This window comes from Halichoerus grypus, chromosome X (genome assembly GCF_964656455.1).
Source record: "Halichoerus grypus chromosome X, mHalGry1.hap1.1, whole genome shotgun sequence".
NCBI lineage: Eukaryota > Metazoa > Chordata > Mammalia > Carnivora > Phocidae > Halichoerus > Halichoerus grypus.
Genome location: NC_135727.1, coordinates 20,471,728 through 20,495,404, shown reverse-complemented (window position 1 = coordinate 20,495,404; position 23,677 = coordinate 20,471,728). Strand labels below are relative to the sequence as shown.

The window sequence follows — 23,677 nt, the reverse complement described above, 5'->3', positions numbered from 1 at the left end:
ATAAACCTTTAAAAAAATAAAAAATAAAAGTAAAAACCTGGGTCTGAATAGTTTACTGGCTGTCTAATCCTGGGCAAGCCATTGAGCCTCTGATTCTCCACTATCTCATCTGTAAAATGAGAGTAATAATGGGACCTCCTTCACAGAGTCATGTAGAACAGACTTTCAGCTACTGATGATGCATCAAGCTCCAAGTCAAACTTAACTTCATTAGCTAGGGTTCCAGAGTAAAGGCAGAGAATCAAGTTCCTTAGCTACTTTTATCTGACTCACTCTGATCAAGACAGAGAACACTTCTGGGCAGTCTTAGCTTCAACACAAAGCTCTCCATCTGTTTGACAGGAGGACAAAAAGGAAAAGGCATCACCCTCTTGGCAGGTTATGCCCCAGAAAGAGTGACACCTCATGGCAAAGGACAATGGTCTTCACTGATGGCAATCTCCAGTCTGGAAGATCTGTAGTTCCCTCTGCACACACTTAATGTTGGTAATAACTGCTTAACAGAGACCTGGCACCAAATCAAGAGAAGCTGAAATCTTTGCGGTTACCCTGCTGAGATAATTTAGGATGCATTAGTCAATGTTTCTCAGGCTGTTCATCCTAGATCAGGGTAATTATGGAGAGGAATAAAAAAGAACAGATTAGAAAATAGCTTGCCAGTAGAACCACTATATTCATATGGGATGATATTTAAATCAGCATTTGAAAACAGTATGTAGTTATGACTTATTTCCTGCTCAGACTTTATGCCAAGTTCTAAGGCAAATTCAGCATTTAGCATTCATCTTAGACGGCAAGCCTGGTCCCTGTGGCTTGTCACACAAGCCTCTTAAAAGTTCTATCTTGCCATATACAAAGTCCACTCGTACTGGGGATGCCTCTCACATTAAACAAGTTGCATGATCCCCAGGAACTAATTTTTGGGAAAGAAGATACATTCTCAACTTGGTATCTTCTCTTCTCAGTGAACTCAACCAAGCATCTTCTGAAATTCTATCTCCTTTCTCCTACTTCCCTGACTGGACTAAAGGAACAAAGATGTCTTTGTTAACCTCAACCCTGATCTGAAATAAAATTCCATGAAAATGCCTCCACTCCTCATCCAATGGTGCACTTGCACTCAGTTCTCTACCTGGAATAGCGCCCAGCACATAATAGCCACTCAGTAAATATTTGCTCTTATTTACTGAGTATTCACTGCAAGCAGTCGCTCTTTGACAGCACTGAGCATAATTGCAAATAATTATTTGTATAGTTATTTGCTTAATGACTGTCTTCCTCACTAGACTGTGAGCATCACAAGGCCAGGGTCAGTTTGTGTTATTTCCAGTTGTACTCTTAATGCCTACCATAATGCCTCACACTCATTAAGACCAAATAAATATTCACTGAACAAACGAACACCGTGTACTAAGCACTATTTATTCAATGTCTCACTTAATCCCTAACCAACCTGTGTACTTGGTATTATTCTTCCTATTTCATAGATGAAGAAACTTAGGCTCAAAGAGCCACAATAATTTGCCTAAGGTCAAAGCCAGGACTCTGAGCACATGCTATTAACAACTATGCTATCCTATTCCCTTCTGTTTAAGTCCTGTTCTACCACTGACTAGATGCAGCCTGGGAAGCTTTTCTTACTCTTCCAAGCCTCAGTTTTCTTATTGATAAACAAAGGAGAAAGTGGTATTTATTTTATAGATTTGTTGTGAAGTTTTCTTGAGGTTGTATATGTAAAGTACTTGGTTATAGTCGTTAGCATATAATCGATGTTTAGTAAGAGTTGCTACTCCTGTACTGTTGCCATTGAATCCAATATGCAGAAGGAAGTGATTGGAGCTAGGGAATGCCACCTGCAGAAACATTTCCCCCTCCCAGAATAGTGCACTCCATCTCAACAGTCGGACATATCTCTACCGGCTTTCTGTGCCACTCTCATCAACCCTTACTCACCACATTCCATAAAACAGCTTGCATATGAAAGTTGCTTTTGCTTAAAGCTCAAATGTAGAATAAGCAAAATATTTTAAAATTCATTCTATAACACAAGCAATTGCTCAATGTGAAATGCTACAACCTACATGGCTTAAATTGAATAGCTCACATTATCAAGGAAATTGAAGATTGGAAAAAATCAAGACTGTCTCCTACCCCATTACAAGAGATAATTTCATGGATTTTTATTTCAATAGATAATAAATGCATATCAGGAAATAGAGCAGAAAAAGAGAAAATTGCAAATTAGGCGGTCTCTTCTTTCTGTGTCACAAAACCTAGCCAACATTTACACAACCACTTTATTTGCCACCTTTTGGTCTACTGCTTTACTGTCACTTCAGTTCTTGGCAGAAGACTCTAGACATACTCTGTCATGGAATACTACAAACGTCCAACATTCTGAACCATGGTGGTCCAGGAATACCTAGTTACTCTGATGCAGTATAGGTAGCTACACTGGTTCTTAAGCCTGTCTGCATAAGTGGGATCATTTGGGGTGTGCTCTGCGTCCTGACAAAGCTCTGCTTACTTTATAAGAGACAGAAAGTCATTTTAACTCGAGGGCATTTTGACCTGAAAGCCAGACTGCAGAAGCGAAGCCCTGAATGAGCACTTATTTTTATTCTTGATCATCAGATAAATCAATTCTTTTTTCTTTTTCCTTTTTGAGAGAAAGAGAGTGTGCAAGTGCGGGAGGGGTGGGGGCAGAGGGAGAGGGAGAGGGAGAGGGAGAGAATCTCTCCAGCAGGGCTGGATCTCACAACCCTGAGATCATGACCTGAGCTGAAATCAAGAGTCAGAGGCTTAACTGACTGAGCTACCCAGGCACCCCAGTCATCAGATAAATTGATTCTGATTTAAATGAATAACACTGATGCCCACCCCCTCCCTCAATTTCTATTCTGATTCAGTTGATTCTGGACACTGATTTTGGAGCTACTCTGCCTGGGTTTAGATCTCATCTCCTCCATTTACTATTTGGACAAATTGTTTAACTTCTCTGTATTTAAGTTTCCCTATCAGTAAAACAAGGATAATCACAGAGTTGCTGTGAAAAATTAAATAAGCTGACACATTTTAAATACTTAGAACAGTGTCTGGCACAAAGTAAGTGTTCTATAGTATTAGCTAGTAGTAGTAATAAAGTATTTTAATTATTATACCTTGGGGTCATTTAAGAGAAAGGAAGATTTGTAGAGTTTGCAACCTCATGTGAATACCATGCTAAAATGGTTTGAGAGATATTCTGTGTTTGAAATTTGTGAAAATGAAATCCTTTCACTGTGAGGTACTACTTTGAGGTTAAATCAAATGATAGGAGGTTGAGTTCCATCTGGAATGTCTTGATTTTATACAGGGAGAATACTTAACACATGTAGGAAAACAACCCTATTTCTTTGTACCACACAGTGGACTCTCATTGTTGGTTTCCCCGTCTTTAAAAAAACAAACAAACAAACAAACAACTAAGTATAGGACTTAGAAAAATCAAAACTTATGTTAATCTTCAAATGAACAGCAAAGTTGGGATTGTGAGGGTTCTTGTCATACTTGCCATCATTCCCTGGGGAGGAGGTAACAACCATTCTATTTGTGAGAGAGGACAGACAGTAGTGCTATAGAAACCTCCCTGGGCTTTCAGCCCATGCCTACTGGCTCCTGGGCACAGGAGAATTGATTTACTTGATTACTAAGATTAGAATAAAAATAAGCGCTCATTCAGTGCTTAACTTCTGCAGTCTGGCTCTCAGGACAAAATGCCTCAAGTTAAGACGACCTTTTGTCTCTTACAAAGTGAGCAGAGCTTAGTTAGGGTGCAGGCACTGTTTTCTAGTGGCATGCCCACAGGCCCACCTTGCTCTTAATTTGTAGCTTCCACTGAATTGTGACACAGGCCATCACTCTCAATGACAGTGGCTGGGTAAGTAGTCTGCTTTGCTGATTCAATCTTCCCCATAGGTGGATATTAAACTATAGATTTGGAGCTGGAGATGGTAGGCAGCCTCATTAGACCTTAGGCTTAAGCCATGTTCTTCCATCCAGTTTTGCTTATAATAAAGGTGATACCACATTTTGTTCCTCACGTGGCTTTTTGTGTTTGTTTTGTTTGATTTGTAACTGGAAGGAGAAAAGCACTCACCCTCTCACCCTAACGAGCAGAAGCAGTAACTATAAAAGTAAAAGAAGTAAAAATCTGACCATTTTCAAAATGCTTTCCTTATTTAACAGATGTGGAAAGTGAGGCTTACAAAAAGGCTTCTGTGATTTACCCAGGGTCAAAATATTACTACTAAGTGGCATGTCCAGTATTCAAATCACAATCTTCAGTATTCTTTTCAGTACATGTTGGAGTATGCTCTTTTCTCCTATTAAAGCCAAGGAGGCCCATACAGACCCCAAGGTCAAGAAGGATAGTAGCTTTGATAATGTTACTAAGCTAACAGGAGAGGAAAACAACCTCCTCAAATCTAAGAATCCTCTTACTCTGAACTCTAAAACTGATTTTTTCCAGACAAGTCTTTACCTAGAAATCAAGAAATTGAAAGAGATCCTCCAGACAAAGTTACGCAACAATGTATAAATCATAGAAAAACACCCATCACCCAGTGACCCCACTCCCCACCCCCCTCCCTTCTGTAACAGGTATTGTGATGAGCACTGGGTGTTATATGCAAATAATGAATCGTTGAACACTACATCAGAAACTAATGATGTACTATATGTTGGCTAACTGAACATAATAATAATAATAATATCATAGATAAACATTATATATTTTTTTCCCATTTGGATGGAGTGGCCATAAGGGTGGGCTGGGAGAGGGGACACAAACCGTCCCCTGCCAAGTAAGCAGGAGTTGCAAAGAGTTTATTCTATGATTTTCTGAGCTGCTGAAGTTCAGCTCTACAGAAGCAATTTCCTCATAGGTGTTTTCCATTCTCAAACTCCTTTTTGTAGCTTGAGATCAAAGGGCCCTCCCCTGTGTAGTAGGCAGAATAGATATGGGATGTCATATACCATTGGGTTAGCTTGCTACAAATCATGTAATACTATTAGCATGGGGGAAGCCAGCTCCTCTAGGTTATAGACATACTTTCTGCAGTACAAATTAATCAACTGCATGCCACAGTCCTAACCAACTTGAAATGATTATATGGGTCTGGTAGTAATTGGTTCTGGTTCTGCCACTAATTAACCATGTGACTTTCGAAAAGCCCCTTCTCTGGGTCTCAGTTTCTTCATTTCTAAAAATGATGGAGTTAGACAAGGTTGCCTCCAACTCTAAAATACTATGATTCAACATCTACCACTAGCCTTTATATTACCAAAACACGAGGTTGACTCACACTTCATGTCTGCTGAGAGAAGTACTAAAAGCTTAGATACAATAAAGTCACAAAATCGTTCCAAAGCTATTCCCATGGTTGGGTCAACTTAAGAGAGATACATTTGCATTTTTCTATCCTCTTTTTTAAAAGGTTTTATTTATTTGTATGTGTGTATGAGAGAGAGAGTGTAAAAGCAGGGGGAGGGGTAGAGGGAGAAGCAGGCTCCCTGCCGAGCAAGGACCCTGATGCGGAACTTGATCCCAGGACCCTGGGACCATGGCCTGAGCCGAAGGCAGACGCTTAACCAACTGAGCCACCCAGGTGTCCCTATCCTGCCTCTTTTGTGCCACCTTCAATCTCCCCTTCCCCTGACAGTCCTTGAAGATAAAAATTTCACACTGAGTTTCTATCAACCTGAGAAAGACAAAAGCATACTTTTTTGATCCTCTAGTTACCAAGATATGGCTTTATTTCTTGAATCTGTAATCAGATAAAAATGTCCAAAGGACTAAAGAAACTGAGTAGGGCTATTAGTCTAGTCTTTTTCTTATTTTAATTCCATTTGAAGGAACAATAGGCTCTTCTTGCCTTTGGCAATATAATAATTCAGCTGACATGCTAGAAATACCAAACACCAAGATATAAAACAATGGCATTTTCTCTCTTTAAAAACAATCAATGCTTTCATTTATGGACTTCAAAGTACATGTGAAATAAAAGTCTCCGCCGTGTGAGTCCGAGGTAAATCAAAAGGCTGTAAGTGTCATAGAAAAGTTTCCTGGTTCATTGCCCCTCTTCTAGGTAAGAAAAGAAACAAAAGTACTCCCAAAGAGATGAGTGCTCATCTCATTTTATATTTCTCTTTCAAATGGGCTTAAGCAACTTCCCCTAATAATTCATTCCAATATAGTTCTTCCTTATGTCTGACCAACCTCTCCTTGTTGCTACGCAGGCCCACTTCCTCTCATTAATCTTGCCTTGGCAGAGCTAGAACTCTTCACTGTCTTTCATATTGTCAAGTCTCATCTTGACTTCCAGAAATTCTAAAGGAAACCTTGCAAACTGAGTTAGGGGTCTCTGATCAAGTTTAGATACTATCTGGAGCTCCTTGATTGAGTTTAGATATTATCTGGAGGTCCCTATTGTATCATAACGTTCCTGAAGATGCTAGTCCACCTTAGTCAAAGTCATTTCTCCTCTCTGGTTATTAGCACTTCATCTCTAAAATGAAACAAATATGAAAATATATTAAGGGGGGGCACCTGGGTGGCTCAGTCGGTTAAGCATCCAACTTGATTTCAGCTTAGGTCATGATCTCTGGATCGTCAGATTGAGCCCCAAGTCGGGCTCCGTGCTAGGGCATGGAGCCTGCTTGGGATTCTCCCTCTGCCTCTCACTTTCTCTCTCTCTCTCCCCATCCCCCTTTCTAAAAAAAATAATAAATAAAACTTAAAAAATATATTAAGGAAAGAAAGAATCACCATAGCAATGTAAATTATTATTGAATAGAAGAGTCTTCCTGGAGATCCTGAACTCTTGGGATTCAGTCATTATTACAAATGGAAAATGGCTGAAGATCTCTCTTTTTATACTGAGCTATTCATTATTCACATGAACTTCAGGAATACTGCTCAGTACTGGGCATCATGTATTTAAGTGCAAACCTATCTTTCAAAACAGGCCTATGAGAGAAGACCATGGAAACACGACAATGTCCACATCTGGATCATCACTCTGGTATCATAATTATCCCCAGGTTAGTTGCCCACTCTTCCAGAGACCTGACACTTCCTTTGAATACTAATGTGTCATGATGTTGCTTAAAACAATGCATTCGATTTTAGTCATCATCCCGATGGCCATATTGACTCATGAATTCTTCACTTTAGTGGAAGTATTTGGGAAGAAGACTGGTATCTCTGCTTCTACAAGTTCAGGTAGATCTCAAACCAGAAGCAGCTGGCATCTTCTGGACAGGAACTTGGCATTATGATTTGATGAGGGTTTAATAGTGGTCTACTCTTTAGCCATAGAGTATCATCTGAATAAGTGGACTCACTGCAATCTTAGACCATTTGTGCTATTGTATCATCACCGAGGAAACAGTTCTATAGGGAAAAGGTGAAATTTGAGAGCAAACACACTAAAGAATGCTGAGCTCACCTTAAGATAAAAGCTGCAGGGGTGCCTGGGTGGCTCAGTTGGTTAAGCATCTGTCTCTTGACTTGAGATCGAGCCCCACGTCCTGCTCTGTACTGGGTGCAGAGCCTGCTTAAGATTCTCTCTTTCCCTCTCCTCTGCCCCCTACCCTCTCAAAAAAAATTGATAAAAAAGATAAAGGATGTAAAGCAGCCAGATCTATAAAGGAGGAGTTTGTGGTCAAATACTGCAGTATTATCTAATCCAGATTACTGATCTACTTCACAGAGGAGTTGGGACATGACACCCAAACTCCACCTATGAGTTTCCCTTGGGCACTCGAAATTTCACCTAGTAAAAAGGCAAAGATTCCATTAGGGGAAAGTATTCTTTTCACAAGCACCCAGATTTGATGTGTGGCTTATCTAAGGATATAATCTTACAAATGTCTGGAGTTTGACCTTTAGGGTCAAGTGAGGAAATCAACTAATCAACATTAGATACGAAGTGCCCAGTTTTATTTTTTTATTTTTTTTATTTTTTTTTTTAAAGATTTTATTTATTTGAGAGAGAGAGACACAGCGAGAGAGGGAACACAAGCAGGGTGAGTGGGAGAGGGAGAGAAGCAGGCCTCCCGCGGAGCAGGGAGCCCGATGTGGGGCTCGATCCCAGGACTCTGGGATCATGACCTGAGCCGAAGGCAGACGCTTAACGACTGAGCCACCCAGGTGCCCCATGCCCAGTTTTATACACAGCTCCACTCTGGCAATGACAAGAGAATAATAGTGACTATTAAGGCCAACTGAAAGCAATTATTCAACGAGGTACATGATCAATCAACAAATATTTCTTTTTTTAAGATTTTATTTATTTAAGAGAGTGAGCAAGAGAGCGAGCGAGCGAGCACACACACAAGTCGGGGGAGGGAGAAGTAGACTCCATGCTGATCAGGGAGCCCGATGCAGGGCTTGATCCTAGGACCCTGGGATCGTGACCTAAGCCAAAGGCAGACGCCCAACTGACTGAGCCACCCAGGCACCCCTTAACAAATATTTCTTGAGCATCTATTCTGTGCAAGACACTGTATCTCTGCTAAAAGTCATATGAGTCAGGGGCCCTTCCAATAAGGGGCTAATGACTGAGTTAAAAGGCTAAGACATATTCCTATGAGAAGATAACTGCAAGGTAATCTACAATCAGTGTCAAATGAGTCATATGAACATAATGACCAAGGGGTTTCAGAGGTACAAATGAACAATTCTAATGGATGATCTGGAAGGCTTCCTGGAGAAGGCTGGACTTGTACTAGGTGCTTTCAGTTGGACAGACTTTGACAGGTTAAAGAAAACAAAGATCATGCTAGACAAAAAAAAAAAAAAAAAAAATGGCATGAGCAGGGTACTAAGGCACAATGCTTGTTTGGTAGCAGATCACCTTGCCTGAACTAGAAGACTTGTTTTGAGCAGTAGCCGGGGAAACAAAAAGCTGAAAAGAAGGGACCATGGGATCTCAGAGTTTGAAGGGATCCTAGAAATGATCAAATCCAAGCTTTGCTCACCTTATCCTCACACAAATACAGATTTCCCTAGTGTGCGACCAATGTTTAACATACATTTTAGTAACGGGTCTAGATTCCTAATATCTACAGGCATTGTAAATGTGGCATAGTAGTTAGAGATAAGCTGTGGAGTTGCAGGCCTGGCTAAACCACTTGCTAGATGTTCACCCTTAGGTTAGTTTATCAAACCTTTATTTCTTCACCTACAAATGTGGATAATAGTATACTCACTGAAAATGGAGGTAGGGAGAAAAAGGAGAAAGAGTCCTTGAAGGAGACAGCAAAGGAAGAGGAATCTCACAATAAAGTGTATTGCCAAGGAAAGCTGAAATAGAGAGAATTCAAGGGAGGGGAGGTTGTTTACAGCATCAAATGAACCAAACAGGTCAAGGTGGTTGAGAGCAGCCAAAAGACCACCAACTTTGACAATTTGGAGGTCACTGGTGACCTTTAAGAAATCAATTTTAGTATAAAAGGAGAGAGGCAGATTGTAGATAAAGATGAGCTAAGAGGGATGGATGGGAAAGGAAGAAAAACAGAAGGTGTGGTGAGGAACCAGAACTACAAAGACCCCTCCTCATTTGCAGTAACAAGAGAGGGAGAAAGATGGCTTTGATTCAAAGGGGTCACAGGGTTCAGTGATATAATGGCTGGATGTGTAGTTCAGCTTAGAACTGAAATGGCCGGTAACTCTGTTAAGGACTTCCAACCCTAGCCTTTCTACTTGCCAAGATGCAGGGGATGGTGACAAAGGAAGAAGGAAGTTCCTACTCACAAAATATCTTCTCTCTTCCTTTTGTCTAGCACTGCATAGAAAGAAAAATGATTATAAAGCAATCTGCCCATTTATAATACCATAAGATTGCCAGCTGAACAATTATAAGAGACTCCCTATGTAGTAAAACCTCATTAATTTGGACTTCACTTTTTTGGAATTTGTGGTAATTTCACCTCGGCTGGAGTTACAAAGAAAGGGTACTACTTACAAAGAAAGGGTTCACTAGGCAAATAGTGTAAAAAAAGATTGCAAGGGAGCTAATTTAGCCTGCCAGGGCCTATTTCACCTATTTAAAGAAAACAGTCTTTTTTAAGAACTTCAGCATATTCATTATTTGAATGCAAACTGATTCTGCTAATTATAGATTAGCATAATCTGCTGCTAAAATCCTATATCTGCAACAGTTACTTTGCTCTCACTGAATATGCTCATTAGAAATAAAACTGCAATTCTTTAAAGTTAGTTCACAATTCAGATGAATCCATACCCCCTTTCTCCACCATCATGAGTTAACTACAGTTCAGGAGGTATTACTCTAAACTAGCACATCACTTATCATGAACACAGTGGAAAAACTAGTAAGTGATCAAAAAAGGCCTCAGAGCAGCCAAAATAGATGTCTTAAAGTTGATGCCCTGGGGCACCTGGGTGGCTCAGTTGGTTAAGCGACTGCCTTCGGCTCAGGTCATGATCCTGGAGTCCCAGGATCGAGTCCCGCATCAGGCTCCCCGCTCAGCGGGGAGTCTGCTTCTGCCTCTGAACCTCTCTCCTCTCGTGTTCTCTCTCTCATTCTCTCTCTCTCAGATAAATAAATAAAATCTTTAAAAAAAAAAAAAAAAAAAGTTGATGCCCTAAATCCTAAAACTCTCTCCATAGCAGGTTCTCTTACAGCTGATCTAACTCTTACTTAATGTACTAATCTGACATACCAACTTGGAGCTGGCTGGGTTTTTTCGTTTTTTTTTTAAAGTTTGTAACTGATTAGAAGGAGAAAAAGGGCTGCTGCATGAAGGGACACTGAGAAACCAGAACTGACTGCAGACTGTAGAAAGGAGACAGGATATATATAAAATATGGCTGTAATAACTTAAAAGCTACCAGAGTCTAGGACATTGTAGAGTAGAGATAAAAGGCCTATATTCCTTAGCAAACCCTGAAAACTATAATACAGTATTATGGTGCAGTACAATAACTAATATCTGGAATTCTGCCTCTAAATGATCAAGCAGAGTTGAATACATGCCTTAAAAAGGCAGATACGTTCAAACACACACACAATTTGTATTCATAATAGTTAACCTAAAAATGTGAAATGTGTTGATGCTTAAAAAGATAAAGTTCATGGGCGCCTGGGTGGCTCAGTTGGTTAAGCAACTGCCTTCGGCTCAGGTCATGATTCTGGAGTCCCGGGATCGAGTCCCACATCGGGCTCCCTGCTCAACGGGGGGTCTGCTTCTCCCTCTGATCCTTCCCCTCTCATGCTCTCTGTCTCCCATTCTCTCTCTCAGATAAATAAATAAAATCTTAAAAAAAAAGATAAAGTTCATAATATTATATAATTATAACAAAACAATAGCAACATTTATTAAATAACTACTGTGTGCAGATATCATGCTAAGCACTTTACCTATATAATCGCATTTAAATCCTAAGAAGTGGGTTTTAGTATCATTTTTACTTTACAGCTGAAGAAAGTGAAACTCAGAGAGGTTAAGGAACCACCCCCAGGCCACAGACAGAAATAGAGCTGGGATTAGAACTCACACCAGTTCCTTAGCTATAAACTATGCCTTTCCAGTGTTCCAGAAAACATAGCTCTCTAAAAATCACTCTTTTCTTAAGGGCTCCAGATAGCTGTGTCTTACTGTGTTTTTGTTTTCCGAACCTGTATTTGACAAATACCTTGATTTAGAAGCAGAAAGACCTATAATCTAAGAATCAGATATGATGTTATATGTTTATAAACATGCTCCATGTTATAAGGTGAATATAAAAGTAATAGTAAAAAAAAAAAACCAGAACAAAACAAAAACATCATGAACGTGTCTATTAGGTCCATCCCCAAATCTCAGGTCAGTCTCTACATACTACGGATACTGTTTTCAAATGAATAGCCAAGCAACAAAGAGATATATTTTAAAATGCCAAATGATCAGTTAAGATTTGGTTCTCCTAATGCTTCCCCACTTGTTTTGGAGAAATTTAACCTGAGAATAGGCTAATGGAACATGAAGATAAAGGGGGATTGCAGGGGAGGATAAAAACTCAGTTGGCTGTTATAAACGATTTAGGAAAATCTGCTCATCACCTGTTCAAAGAGAGCTATGAGGGCATAAAATGCATGTGGCAGAGTGCATACTGCGGGAAACAAGGTGGGGTTGCGGGCTACAGATATATGTGGTTATCTGCATTACAAGTAAAAGTAAGGGTAGCACACCACATGTACAAAGAAAAACATACAGTGAAACCATTCATTCATGCAGTGCTTCTAACTTAAATCAGTGCTCTTTATTCATCTTTTTTTTGTCTCAAGCCTACTCATTCAAGGCTCAGCTACAAATGTCACTTTTTTTTTTTTTTTTTTTTTTAGAGAGGTCGGGGGAAGGAGAGAGGGAGAGAGAGAATCTCAAGCAGGCTCCACACCCAGCACAGAGCCTGATGCCGGACTTGATCTCAAAGCTCGACTTAAGGCTCAATCTCATGACCCCGAGATCATGACCTGAGCTGAAATCAAGAGTTGGACACTTAACGGCCTGAGCCACCCGGGGGCCTCTACAAATGTCACTTCTGCTGTGAAGTGTTCCACGATGCCCAAGGCTGAATTACACTCTTCCCCGTTTGTGCTCCCGTTGGTTTTTTTCCCCCTTTTCCACACTTACCACAGTACCAGTGATACTCTGTCTCATTATTAGAGTTATTCACGTCTGTGTTTTCCCTCTCCCCCCTCTATCCCACCATGAGTTCCTTGAGGGCAGGGAACTCTCTCATTTCCGTAGTTCCTACAAATGCCCGCACAGTGCCAGTCACATACTAGGCTCTGGGAAAATGGTGACTCAACAGCACTGGCTCAAGACGGTGCATTATTGCCTAGCTTACCTGAAGGAGCATTTGTTCTCTTTCTTTTCTTGCTTGACTCCCCTCCATTCTCAATGAGGCCTTCTGTGACCAGAGGGCCACTGGCACTACCAAACTGCAGGGGTTCGTTGTTGTTGGCAGGGTCAAAGGGCAGCTGGTTCAATCCTAAAGAAGAAAAAGAAAGCCAAAATCCAGACTCCATTAAGGACTGGGATGTCTCTAGATAGGAGCCACTAGAGGAAAACTCTCTAAATCTTTAAGAACCTAGGAATAACAGGTGAGTTCCTTAAAGCCAGTTGCCCTGTGTAATTTTTCCAGATTTTGTTGAAGAGTACAGAATTAAAATGTAGGGCCTTGTAAGACTGTGGCTCATCTTTGAGAAGATCCCTGACATTTCTGGGAAACCAACATTTTTGGCCACAAGCTATCAATGATCTTCTACCTCCTTCCTTAAAGAGATAGGACCCTCATTAGGTGTGGCTATGGTTGAACCCACTCTTCCTTTGAAAAAGCTTGGTCATGTATTCCTCAGGTTATCTCTCTTTTTTTAAAGATTTTATTTATTTATTTGAGAGAGAGAGAAAGCAAGAGCACAGAGGGAGAGTGAGAGGGAGAAGCAGACTCCCCACTGAGCAGAGAGCCCGATGTAGAGATGTGGGGCTCGATCCCAGGACCCTGAGATCATGACCCGAGCCGAAGGCAGTCTCTTAACTAACTGAGCCACCCAGGTGCTCCTAATTCTTGAGACAGTGTTGTAAAGGTCAACAAAAGCTTGGAGTCCAGTCAGCTAAAAGTCAATCAAGTTTCAGTAAAATGAATGCTAAGGTTCTAACAAAATGTCTTTACATTATTGTTTTTAGTTAAAAGTACCCCTATGCTAATGTTTTCAGCCCACATAACAAATACCATTTCTTCAGCAATCAGACTTCACTCAGAACACCTCCATTAAATTTCTTCTGGGACTTGTCAAACATTCTTCCTTACATCATCTGAGTAAGTGAAAGAATGAAAACTCCTGTATCTTAAGTCAACTGTTCACTGCATCATATCTATGTTCTATTAAATCCCTACTATGTTTAGAACTAAAGAAACAAACATCAATTGCTATGTATTAAAAAACATTCCAATAATGACCAGGACGATTTACAAGGACGAGATTTTAATACAATTTACAAATGAAGATGTTTCTTGCACCTGAGTGGTCCCAGAGTCAAATGTGAGTAGTGTACTATTGCAAAACTTTTCTTGGTATTTCTTTCTGCAGTATTATACTGAACAAAACAAGTTCCATGGAAGATGGAGTGGTATCATGGAAACAGTATGTATTTTAGACCTGACAGATTAGGGTTAAAATCCTGGCTGTGTCTTTTACTAGCTGGCAATTTGTGTAATCTCCTTTAGTCTTAGTTTCATAATGTGTAAAAGGGGACTGATAACATTTGTACCGGGTTGTTGGAAAGATAAAAAAGATAAAATATATATATTTAAAGTTATTATTATCCTACTATTCTAAGTGAATTAAAAAAAAAACTTTGTAAGTTTGTAAACTCTTCTTAGGAGGATAGCCACCCCAACACTCTACCCTCTCTCCCCACCCCCCAACTGTATCCTTGGTGCCTATCACCATGCCTGGCACATAGTGAGTGTTGGATGAATTAATTAATACTCAATAGGGAGGGGGTAGGTGACTCATTCTTTTAACCTATGTAGTTAAAGACGTGACAGCTGATAATCAAGAATTAATGCCACAACTTAAAAGTTCTGGTGCTGATTATATCAACATTACTTAAAATAATTAGATTTCAAATGCATCTCCATCATTTGAGTACTATACTGCAGGATGGTGAAAGCTTGATCAAAAGGAATGCTCAGGGATTAGGAGGTTCTGATTAATGATAGTTAATCAGAAAATTTTTTCTTACTTTGTTTTGCATTTGATAATTTTACAGAATATATTAGTCCATTTCCCTGCCTTATTAAGTAGATGACCGAAGATCTTACAGAACTTCAGAGCCATAATCTATAAAGGGAAGCTAATAACAGTGCCTAACTCATGGGACTGTTAAAAGGATTAAAATGAAATTATGTATGTAGAACATTCTGCATTACATGTGGCATATAGCAGATACTCAATAAGTATTAACTGCCACTACCATAATTTTGAATTTCTATTTCTATTCCATTTCAACTTCTAGAATTTTTTTTTTTTAAAGATTTTATTTATTTGACAGAGAGAGACACAGCGAGAGAGGGAACACAAGCAGGGGGAGTAGGAGAGGGAGAAGCAGGCTTCCCGCAGAGCAGGGAGCCCGATGCAGGGCTCGATCCCAGGACTCTGGGATCATGACCTGAGCCGAAGGCAGACGCTTAACGACTGAGCCACCCAGGTGCCCCTCAACTTCTAGAATTGTTGATGTACAATGTGAGGAGAGTGGTCTGAAATTGCTCTGATCCAAGGATAGACCCTACTTCCCTCATTGAATCTTTTCATTGCTGTTTGAAAAGTTGGAGTTCAGGAAAAGAATCTGCTAATTAAAAGTATTCATTCATAGATATTTGACTATAATTGTTTTGCCTTTTATTTAGTCCCAGATGATAACTTTAGGGATTTAGGTATTTTGTTCCTCATACTAGCATATAGATTTTTGTTTGACACTAAATAAAACTGAGATTTCAAGTATTTTCTGTGTATCCACCTCAGATATGATCCAGATATGTGAAAATCCTGATAATTTAGTGCACCATCTCAGGCCTTTTTTTTTTAAATTTTATTTATTTATTTGACAGAGAGAGACACAGTGAGAGAGGGAACACAAGCAGGGGGAGTGGGAGAGGGAGAAGCAGGCTTCCCGCTGAGCAGGCAGCCTGATGTGGGGCTCAATCCCAGGACCCTGGGACCAAGACCCGAGCTGAAGGCAGATGCTTAAGGACTGAGCCACCCAGGTGCCCCTCAGGCCTTGTTTCTTATAGAAAAGGCTCTCATATCAAGGTGAGAAAGACCTGTCATTCAGTAAGTTGATTCACTGCATATGAATCCACATTTTGTATTATCAGGGACCCAATACAGTCTCCAAAGATTTGTAGTTTAAGAACAAGGGCTGTAGAGATAGCAAAATCCTTTGACACCAGTGCTTTCTAGCCACTCTTATTGTATTGTTTTATTTCTCCCCTAAGACAACACTAAATAAACCAATAAGTCAGTAAATCAATAGGTACTTAGAGACTTTTCTGTGTCATGTATATGTGATCCAAGCTGAGTGCTACTGTAAATAAAATAGCCCCATTAAAACGATTTAAATTCTAAAAAAGAAAACTATCACTTTAAAGAATTCTTACTGCAGAAATTATGACTTAAATGTAAAATATTAGCAATGACCATATTGTAATTGTCACTGAAACTACAGAATTTATCTTTAAATCTCTTATGGAAGCTATTTCTCCTATTTTTCTACTAGGCATGATGAAACCATTAGATTAGGAAGATATTAGGAAAATATTAGATGAGGAAGAAACTTTTGAGGTTATTTAGTTCATTCTTTTATGCAGTACAGGAATCTTATCTATAGAATTCCTGACAGGTCTAAACCCCGGGGGGGGTGGGGGGGACTTCTTTGCCTGGGGACCATTCCTTGCTGTGCTCCCAGAGATTCACCTTGCTTTGCTTACCTTTTTCAAAACTACCACCTCCTCTATTTTGAGGGTTCCTTTCATCTCCCCCAAACTGCCTGTGAAGGATGATGCATTTTATTCAACTATTAACTTGCTTATTGTCCCTAAAATGAGAGCATAGCATGTCTAACTTTTTAAAGGTTCTACTGATAATTACAGCAAGAAAAACAAATGAGGGAGTAACAAATAGTTAACAGAGCAATGTTAGAAATTTTCCAAAGTCTGGGGCACCTGGGTGGCTCAGTCATTTGAGCATCCGATTCTTGATTTCGGCTCAGGTCATGATCTCAGGGTCCTGAGATGGAGCCCGCGTCGTCGGGCTCTGTGCTCAGCGGGGAGTCTGCTTGGGATTCTCTCTCTCTCTCCCTCTCCTCTGCCTCTGCCTCTCACTCCCACGTTCTCTCTCTCTCTCTCTCTCGGTCTCTCTCTAATATAAATAAATAAATCTTTTAAAAAAAGAAATTTTCTAAAGTCTTATATAGTTCTCATAGTCCTTGCCCTTTTATCCCTGAGGATAAATTTAATAAAACTTTGAACTTTGCTCATTCATTTCTCCTCACATCTTGTCCCCTCATTGCCTAATCTCACAACACATACAGTTTTTCTAAAGGGAAGCACAAATTGATAAAAATAAAGGAAAATGGATAATAAACATTGGTGTTATAGGTTTTTGCTACTACTGTAGCTTATGATCACAATTAAGTTCATGTGGTAATGTAATCTCATCTAAAACCAGGTTGACTGGTTTAGAGAGCTGACCAGCTGTTATTTCATGTCAAGTCAAAATACAGATTATCTGACTTCATAACACAAATGAGGCCACTTTAGAGAGTATGCATATTAGGGAAGGGTGGGGGTGGGGTCCTTGGAGAATGACATTTCTCATCCAATGGAACCAGCAAATTAAACATCTCAGAATGAAGTGTGGTTCTTAGTTCATATGCAATGGTGTCTGCCATACAGATGCAAATGATTCCTGGGTTTTGAGGAGAGCACTGAAGAATTTTCATGACTCTTGTGAAAGAAGATCAATGATCTCTTTGTGCCCAGCTGCTGTTATAGTTACTGTCACAATTGACTTTACAGAGCTTTCCACTATCAGGTCAAATTAGGACTAGCCTTCATGATGCAATCTAACACTTTTAATGATTGCTCCAGGTTATGGTAGGGAAATATGACCCTGTGGTCCCTGCCACTTCTTATTTGCAGCTGTGGCCCATGGACTGAAGGTGGAACAATCTTAGCCAAAAAGAAAACACAATTATAGTCTGGATTAGTTCCCTTTCAAAGAAAATGGTTAGGTCCTGAGAAATCTGGTAAATTCAATTCAAGGCAGCAATCTCCAGAAAGACACTTAGATTGAAAAAAAAATAGAGTATCCATTTTTGGCAAAAGTAACACTATAGTTAATTTATATATAAAACAAATTTCTGTAACCTGAGTCCTATTTTCCAAGTAACTTCAGTTTGAAATCAGATATGGGACTCCATGGTAATAAGGGGAAGTAGAGGGTCTCCAAATTAGTTTTTAATTCAAAAGTTTTGGAGAAACACGGGGTTATTGGGATAATGGTCAGGACCTTAATGTGCTGGCAGGTGCCTTTGTAGGATTTATCCATCCCTGGGAGCCTCTCCTCCTTCCTCAGCGTAGGCCTGAAAACTTCTGACTCCCTATTTTCAGCTCTCACTACCTAGCTACTCCACTTGCTACTTCTGAGGGAATATTTGCAATGTCTCACAGATTTGGGCTGCAATATCACTCTCCAGCCACAGGGGTTAGCAGCCAAAACCAATGAACATTTCTCAGTTCCAGGTCTTAGCTGATGTCAAACAAACGAAACCTACTTTGTCAATTTCATGAGTTCAATATTCTGTGTAACTGGTTTAATTGAAACAAGAGTCATTGTAAAAGATTAATAGGGGAGCGAAGAGAACAGGGAAAGTGATGAGAAAGAAAAGAGCCAAAATCCTTTTCTACTAAGGGACTTGCTTGAATGGTGGTGAACATAAAAACTTTCAGGGAAAAATGTACATTTATGTCACTCTTTCAAGCTGTGATACAGGTGACAGGCAGATTTTTATTGACCGTGATCATTTAGCAACTTTTAGGGACTCCCCAAACTACTTGGTCAAGCATTCAAGTCCTTCAAAATAAGGCCCTACCCATTCTGAGCACTGTTTCTTACCAAGCCCCAGCTTGGACTCTACCCCAACACTTTTCAAACTTTAATGTGCACACATGTTCTCAGGGGAGCTTGTTAAAATGTAGATTCTGATTTAATAAGTCTGGGTTGTGGTCTGCTTTACTAACAAGTTCCAGATGATGTTGATCCTGCTGGTGTGGGGAATCACACTTTGAGTAGAAGACTGACACTCTAGCAAAATGGGACTACCTGCTGTTCAATTAATCATTCCAGTACTTTCCTATCTCTACACCTTTGGCTCACAATGCTCCACCACCTACTTCTTGATTTCCAGCCTTCAAAACAGTATCCTTCTCTAAGGGTTTATCTCAGATGCTATTTCCTTCATGATTCCTTTCCTCATCCACTTTCACCCAACCCATTAAATACACAGCAATGGAGTGGGGCTACCAGGGGATCAACCATTCATTGGCTGTTATTAAGAATGTGTTCTGCTTTACAAACATTATCTTTTAATTTTATTTTCTAGTTATTATTCCCATTTTACAACAAAGAAAGGCAAACTTACAGAGTTTAAGTAAATTTCCCAAGGTCATACAGCTAATAAACAATATAGCAAGGAACTTGGGCTTTTTTTTTTTTAATTCTAAAACACTCTTCTGGTTCTCCTCAGATCTTCATCTGCATTTTTCATATGCCTTTTAGAGCATGCCTTGAGTATTTGTCTTATCCTCCCTTCTCTCCTGCCTTACCCACTGCCACTTGTAAACTCCTTTAGCACACACTTTACATCCCAGTCATTGTTAAAATCTCCTCCTCCACGATGCCTGGCATGATGCCTTGTACAATGTTATAAGCACTCCAGAAATGCGTATTGAACTGAACTCAGCTCCAGCTTGGGTACAATAGTAGTGTTTCCCACCCCAGATGCCAACCAACCTGCTGCTGGGACTATCATGAAGGGAAGAAGGAAGTATGGTCTTTGGGCTCCTTCAGCATTCTTGGTATCCCCTCTATCCTAGGATCCCTGAAGACTCTTTGGGGAGTGATGGTAGATGATCATACACTCTACCCCTAACCTTGATTCTGCATAACTTCATTCTCCATTTCCAAAGGCAAAACTGTTCTTCCACTGACTAAGACCCTTATATCAGAAAACACTATAAAAGAAACTCCATATATCACTAAGACCCTTATATCAGAAAACACTATAAAAGAAACTCCATATATGGATCTTTTAATAGTTCTATGGACACCAGTTTACAGATTCCTGCTTTACAAACTACAGCCAAGAAAAGGCAATTCCTAGAGAGGTACTGTCCACCACAGTAGCCATTAGCCAGAGTAGCCATACGGCTATTTAAATCTAAGTTTAAATGAAATGAAATGAAAAGTTCAGTTCCTGAGCAGCACTAAGCCACATTTCAAGTGCTCAATAGCCATATGCACCTAGGAGGCTACTGTAGTAGTAAGCACAGTGCAGAGTATTTCCATCATCACAGAAAATTTGACTGGACAGTGCTGCTCTAGAATAGACCTGGATTCAAACCCACACCTGCTAGTTACTAGGTGTATCATATACAAGAGGTATAAAGTAAGCTACTTGATCTCTCTGAGACTGCTTCTGCACCGTAAAATGGGAATAATGCCCCCTCCTATAGGAAGTGAGGAAAATTCAGTGAGAGAATGTATATTTAGAGTCTAGCACATATTAGATACTAAATAAGTGTATAACTCCCTTCTTCTAGTCTAATTGAGGGTTTATATGAATTTGCCTCAAAAATGGAATAGAAAAGTTTGAGTGGCTGGGTCTTTAGGCCCCCAGGCTACATCCTATTTACAGCTTGGGAGATGTTAGCTCTGCATTCATTTTATAACTTTCTTTTTCTTTCAGATAATACACAGCCATCAAGGTAAAACATTAATAAATAATGCTGGGAATAGTCAGTGATGACTCTTTGCTTGTACTATTTTTAGGAGAGGAGACCATATTTGTCACCTTGAACTTTCCAACATGAAAGAACCACACTTTACCCTTACAACTGAAATGCCTCCTCTCAAAGCTTTAATCAGTGCTCAGTTTTAGCTGGCTGCTATATTATGAGAATACTGCTAACAGTGACATGAGAACTGGAATGGAGGAGGACACTTTCTCTCCAAATCCGTATTTTCCTATGCTCAGAATGTTCTCTGTGTTTTTCCTGTGGGGCTGACATGTCTCAGGCCTAGTAAAGGTGAATTATTTCAGAAAAGTCTGAACTAAATCTGTTAAGGTGCTTGAGTTCCGTGAGCAGGAAAGCAAAATATATATTTCCACCTTCAAGAAGAACAATGCTTCAGGATTCTTTTCCCCCCATACAATTTAAGGCTTGGGAAACACAGCAAAATCACATTCCTCAATGAAAACAAAGTTCAAAAAAATGTTGATTTGATAGAACAGTTCAAAGTGACACATGGTAGATGGGCGATTTATCATTTTCCTTAGGATAAAGTCTGACAATCTTCAGAGGAACTCAGAAGAGAAAGTCTTATTTTCCTGTAGTTTAGCCCAGGGAACAGTTACAGCAACCACCCTTTTCTCCACATCTTTGAGGGTGGGGGATTAGAAAGATGGTGATTAATCAGTGCCTGCTTTGAGCTGGCTCTAGGCCATGCTGCAATTCCTGTTGACCAATTTTCCACGTGAGTGACAGCAAAAGGGCAGGTTCCTAACACTGACCATTAGGTTATCTGTTTAATACTTGCCTGAGAATGTGCCCAGAGGCACTGTATTATGGGTGTCTCTGTCTAAATAAAATAAATAATTGCAGGTTTCAGAGCCTGAGGACAGAGAGTTATTCTGGTATTGAAACTGGAGTCTATCTTGTCAGATCTGTAATGAGGTCTTCCCTTCAGGCTGATTGATTTCATAAAGCTGAGGTAATTATCAAAAGCAAGCACAGTTCTCCCTGCAGAAACCACTTTGCTGGTTTTGAAAACTAGCTAGTCAGCTGGATCTGGTCAGGAGCCTTGGCTGAGCCAGCCCTTTCAGTAGGAACAGTTACTACACACAGAGTACACCAATTTGTTCTAATAGATTAAGACACCAGTAAATACGCTGTAAACAAGGTTCAGCAAAATAATTTCACATGCTCTAAGTGAGTGAAAATTGAAGTAGCAGTCAGATAAATCTGCATTTCAGTGTAGGATGCTTTGGAGGGGAGAGTGAGAGCTGGAACTCTTTGGTCTTTGCAGAGTTAATTTTATCGATTAGTGCTAGAAGGATATTGGTATCCTTCAAGACTGATGCACTGCATGAATAACATTTGTATCTTTGTTTTCCCTAAAATGTACACACTAATTTCACTAGATTTCCTTTTTTCATTTCATTCAGCCTTCATTAACTATTTATCCAATCACTATGCTACAATTTTAATTGTCTTCTAATTAACCAATGATGAGTTTATGATTTAGCATTCCCTAAAGATAGAACTACATAAATACAGTAAATCTTCATTCACATGTTCAAAAAATTTTATCCTCCCTCCTTTCCCCCCAATCCCATTAATTTTGCTATACTGTATCACTAATGTTCTGGAGTTATGCTTTCTGCACTCCTAATATTTGATCCTCCTTTGGACTAGTTTTTCAAGAATGTATGAAAAACAACCCTGCATTAGCTGCAAAATTAAACACACAGGAGAAAACAGATTTCTGTAATATGATAATACATCTTTTATAGATCCATACCTCCACTATAACGATTCCACCTGAGGAGTATCAGGGTGTTGGAAAGTGATAAACTCCTTTAGAGATGTCCCTGGGCTGAAGTCAAACCTACTACTGAGGAGAAAGCTAGAATCTACTCCTTGAGAAGGTAACATGACTGTAAAGGAAAAAGCCTGCAAAAAAAAGATCTAATCTGTGTTTGAAACAAGTCTTACTGTTGTTGTTGTATAAAAGAATAAGTAGGATCTTAATTTTGCTCCAGCCTGGAGTCTGAGATACTCAGTATGTAGTGGAATGATTGAATCTATGAAATAATAGTGATAGATGGTCTCTCTTCTTATTCATCTAATTCATTCAAACAATTCTGTGTGCCAGGCAGTATGCTAGGCCCTAGCATTTCAGGACTCAATAAAACAGTTTCTTTCCTCAAAAAGATAACACTCAGAAAGGAAGGCAGATAAATACACAGGAAATCTGGCCCAAATTACTGCATCAGCTTTGTCACTTGCTACTTCCCACAAATACCCTTTGCTTCAGTCATACCAAACTTTTCAAATTCCTCAAATATGCTATGCCTTTTCACGTCTGTGCTTCTTTTACTGGTAGTAACACAACATAAAATCTACACTGTTAACACAATTTTAAGTGTTTTTACTGGTAGTAACACAACATAAAATCTACACTGTTAATACAGTTTTAAGTGTACAGTACTGGATTGTTAACTACAGGCATGATGTTGTACAGCAGATCTCTAGAATTTATTCATCTTGTGTAATTCAAACTTCATGCCCACTGATTAGCAATTTTCCATTCCTCCTGCCCCCTGGCCACTGGTAACCACCATTCTGCATTCTGATTCTATGGATTTGACTATTTTAGATACTTCATATAAGTGGAATTATGCAAGATTTGTCTTTCTGTGACTGGCTTATTTCACTTAGCATAATGTCTTCAAGGTTCATCCATGTTCTTACATATTACAGGATTTCCTTTTTATGGCTGAATAATATTCCATTGTATGTACATCCTATTATTTTTAATCCATTCATCTGTCAGACATTTAGGCAATTTCCACATTATGGCTATCGTGGATAGTGCTACCATGAATGCTGGTGCTAATATCTTTTTGAGATTCTGATTTCAATTCTTTGGGATAAATACCCAGAATTGGGATTGCTGGATCATATAGTAGTTCTATTTCTAATTTTTTGAGGAACCTCCATATGTTTTCCATAGCAGCTGTACCATTTCGCATTCCCACCAACAGTGTACAAGGGTTC

At 39.6% G+C, this 23,677-nt stretch overlaps 1 protein-coding gene across 9 annotated transcripts in view; it reads right to left on the bottom strand.

Moving 5' to 3' along the window:
* The window catches only part of ENOX2 (ecto-NOX disulfide-thiol exchanger 2), a 286,156-nt gene that overhangs the window by 156,542 nt on the left and 105,937 nt on the right, over positions 1-23,677 (bottom strand). For 8 of the 9 annotated variants that reach the window (XM_078065152.1, XM_078065146.1, XM_078065148.1 and 5 more), the window contains one exon: positions 12,899-13,042. The exons of the other annotated variant lie outside the window; for it this stretch is intronic. The gene's annotated coding sequence lies outside the window, so the exon portion shown is untranslated. The remainder of the gene's footprint in view (positions 1-12,898; positions 13,043-23,677) is intronic. 9 annotated transcript variants of the gene reach the window in all.